Here is a 4,100-nt window from a genome sequence, read left to right on the forward strand (position 1 = left end):
TGCCATGATCGAACAAATGCACCAATGGACTCATCTGGGAGTAAACAAATTGTTCCAGACTGCCCTAAGGACAAAATATCACATCATAGGGCTGAGACAGTTAGCAGAACAGATAGTTTATAAGTGTGTGTGCCATGTCAAAAGGTAAATGCTTGTAAAAATACCACGGGACCTGGCAAAAGACCAAGGGGAGACAGACCTGGGGTATATTGGGAAATGGACTTACAGAGATCAAGCCAGGTAAATATGGTTACAAGTATCTCCCAGTTTTTGTAGACACCCTCTCTGGATGGGAGAAGCATTCCCAGCAAAGCAGGAAACAGCCACCGTCGTGGTCAAGAAAATCCTGGAAGAAATCTTCCCATGCTTCGGGGTACCCAAGGTAATTGGGTCCGACAATGGGCCCACCTTCGTTGCCAAGGTAAGCCAGGGAGTGGCCAAATACCTAGGGGTCAATTGAAAATTACATTATATCTACAGACCCCAGAGTTCAGGGCAGGTAGAAAGGATGAACAGAACTCTAAAAGAGGCCCTGACTAAATTAACCATGGAGACTGGCGTAGACTGGGTGATGCTCCTTCCCTTGGCCCTGTTTAGAGCTAGGAACACCCCCTCCCGGTTCAACCTGACCCCCTTTGAGATTCCCTATGGTGCCCCTGCCCCCTTGACTTTACTGGGGGACGCCTTTAAACCCACTTGCCTCAGTAACAGTGACTTATATGCCAGGTTAAAAGGACTCCAAGCCGTACAGAAAGAAGTTTGGACACAGCTGGCAGCTGCTTATGAGCCTGGGACCCCCAAAGTTTCTCACCAGTTCCAGGTTGGGGGCACTGTATGGTGACACCACTCCCAATCTCTGGAACCCTTTTGGAAGGGACCTTGCCTGATGCTCCTGATGACACCAATGGCTGTGAAGGTAGACGGGATCTCCACTTGGAGCCTGCACCACCAGAGGACCAAGGATCAAAAGATGCCACCTGGAAAGTCCAGGGTTCCAAGGAGCACCCCTTAAGACTGAAAATTGTTCGGACGTTCTAAGTGTTGTAAGATGAAAACTCTCTTGCTTTTCTTATGCCTAAAGATCTTTTCCCGGGGCCCAGGAGCTAGCAGTCCACATACCCCTTCCTCACACAGCCAGCTGTGCAACCGGACTCTTAACGTGAACAAGTGGTCTGGTGACACATATCTGTTGCCCCCTCCAGAAAGATGGTGGGCCTGCGCTACTGGGGTGTCTGTCCTCTTAGGCTTAAGATTGGGAACAGCTGAGGCAGCTATAAGAGCTTCAGCTCTGGCTATTCAATATCAGGAATTAAACCAACAGAAAACAGTATTTCATGATTGATATACGCACCAAAAAAAACAAAAAAAACCAAAAAAAACGGGGGAATGTGGAAGTAGAGATAACCCCCAACCTTTTTGGTAAACAATACCAGATACTTAGGACCTTCTATTATTAGGTGCTTAAGACCTTCCGTCGCCAGAAGATTAGGACTTTCCGCTGCCAGGGAAATGGGACTCATGTCATTAGACTTTCCAAAGAGCCCGAAGTTCACCCTGTCCCAGGAAGGGAGTATGCTCACCTGATTGCAGGAACAGCATGACACCTTATCTTTGGACACCAAGGGAGGAAAGACGGGGGAGTGGACGTTGGTCAATACCTCAGTCTTTCCTTTGCCCGCCAAAAGCTAAAAGCCCAATGGTTTTAAAAATTGCTTAAAGTGGCCAATAAACGGCATACAACCCAGCCTGTTACCAAAGCCTGCCTACCAAACTGTATAAAAGATGCTTGAGTTAAGAGCTCGGGCCGCTCCTGTCCTGAAAACGGGGCGACCTCCAGCATGCCGGAAATAAAAACTCTTGCTTTTGCATCGATCTCTGCCTCCTGGTCTTTGTGAGATGAGCCTTCCCATCAAGTAAGAATTGTGCTTTTGGCCCGGTCTTACACTTTCTTCTCCCTTTCTCTCTCTCTCTATTTTCTGATGTATTTCTATGGCCTTGTAAATATTTTTAGAGTACGTATTTTGCTGATAAATGAACAGTTTTATTTATATGAAAATGTCTTTGTTTTACCTTTATTCTTGAAAGATAGGTTTGCCAGCCCCAAATTTCTAGTTTGTCTTTGGTTTTCCCTCAGTTCTTTGATGGTGATGTCTCTTCTGGCTGACGGGGAGAACCAGCTACATTCTAGCCCAGTTGTTTTTAGTTCAGATGATTTGTGTTTCTTCTGTGGCTACTTTTAAGACCATTGTTTGTTTTTAACGTCTGAAGTTCCAGGGCCGTATGAGTAGATGTGGATCTCTTTTTATTCATACTGCTGTGTATTTTGCTTTAGCCAGAATCATTTTAAGGAATGCTTCCCTCCATTTACTCTCTTTTCATCTTCTAGGAATTCGATTAGACTAATGTTAAACCTCATCTGTCCACCACATACTCTGTGGTAGGCAGAAGAATGGCCCCACAAATAAGCCTTAAACCCCAGAACCTTTAGATATGTGACATTACACAGCAAAAGGGACTTTGCAGATATGTTAAAGGCATGGACCTTCAGATGGGGAGATTATCCGAAATTATCTGGGTGGGCCCAGTCTAATGACATGAGTCTTCATAAGTGAAAAAAACTGAAGAAACGTGGTTCAGATGGAGTGCTGAATTTCATCTACAGTAAGTTCTGCATCTAGTGAGATAATTCCCGGTTTTTATACTTTAGGTGATAAAATGCATTAAAAGATTTAAAGTTTAAATATTCTTGCATTCTTGGGATACCTACCTGGTCAAGATAATTAATTTGTAAATATCAGTGGATATAGTCTACTAATATTTTTCTCAGGATTTTCCTAAATCATTTAAAAATGATTTTCCTATAATGCTTTTTTCTTATTTATTTTCTAACTGGCTTTAGAGTTAATGGTATTAATGCCTAATAAAATGAGTTGGTTGGCTTTCCCTATATTTGCCCATTCTCTTGAAATATTTCATATAAATTCAGTAACCTTCCTTGAAGATTTGGTAGAACTTTCCTTTAAAAACAATATGAATGTGGTTGAAGGGAAATTGAATTTTTATAGCTGCTTTAACTTTTTTACTTGTAGTCTTTTCCATTTATATATGTATATTTTTATAGTTTTAAGATTGTTTAAATCTCTACCCTATCAGCAGTGGCATATTTATCTGTCATAACACTCTTTCTTCTTAACTAAAATTGTTTAATTTCTCTTTTTAAAGAAACAGCTGCTCTTGGCAGGTGGGGCCTTCAGCAGTGGCAGCCACCAGGTCAGCCTCAGTAAATGGCAAGGCAGTTGCTGTGTCTGTGCAGTCTCCATCCCAGCCCCCTTGGCCACTTTCTACAGGGGCTCCTGGAGCAAGCTCTGTGAGGCTACGATCCCATCCATCAAGTCATCTCGCCCACCTGATTATAGGAGCCCCACCTGCTTGGATACTCCCTGCTGGGCATCCACCTTCAACCACTATCTTCACGTGTTCTGCACTGCATGTGGCAAGAAGTCAAGGCATATATCTCTCCTCCACCCCCCTACTTTCCAACTTGATTTGGAAATCAATAGCCACACACTAGCCTCTGCCCATGGTTCATCTGCACTCCTGAGGCATCCTTTCACACCCTCCACCTCCCATGGATCTGTTAGGGTTTGGATTCCTATTTCCTGTCTTAACAGCCATTTCCAAAGCTGTTCTGCTGTCAGCTGCAAAGCTTACCGCTCTTGTTTTTTTTTTTTTTAAAGATGACCGGTAAGGGGATCTTAACCCTTGACTTGGTGTTGTCAGCACCACGCTCAGGCAGTGAGCCAACCGGCCATCCCTATGTGGGATCCGAACCCGTGGCCTTGGTGTTATCAGCACCGCACTCTACCGAGTGAGCCACGGGCCGTCCCTTACCACTCTTGTTTTTGATTCTCTTCTTTATATCTGAGTCATAGGCATTTATTTCCTGGGAGTTTTAAAAATTGCACTGATTTTTTTCAATGCAGCATTTCTAAGGGTTTCACTAGGAGGAATTATATGTTAGAATTGTTTCAAAAAACCATGTTTGTATACCCAAATGAAGGACAACATGCATAGAGAAAGGTGGACAAATCATAAGTGCA

General features: G+C 43.6%; 1 long non-coding RNA gene across 1 annotated transcript; it reads left to right on the plus strand.

The window, feature by feature from the left end:
• Positions 1-88: 88 nt before the first annotated feature.
• On the plus strand, positions 89-1,068 carry LOC103606063. The gene is made up of 2 exons (XR_551847.1): positions 89-421; positions 727-1,068. It is a non-coding gene; the product is annotated as an uncharacterized LOC103606063 (long non-coding RNA).
• Positions 1,069-4,100: the final 3,032 nt, after the last annotated feature.

This window comes from Galeopterus variegatus, unplaced genomic scaffold (genome assembly GCF_000696425.1).
Source record: "Galeopterus variegatus unplaced genomic scaffold, G_variegatus-3.0.2 Scaffold6255, whole genome shotgun sequence".
NCBI classification, from domain to species: Eukaryota; Metazoa; Chordata; class Mammalia; order Dermoptera; family Cynocephalidae; genus Galeopterus; species Galeopterus variegatus.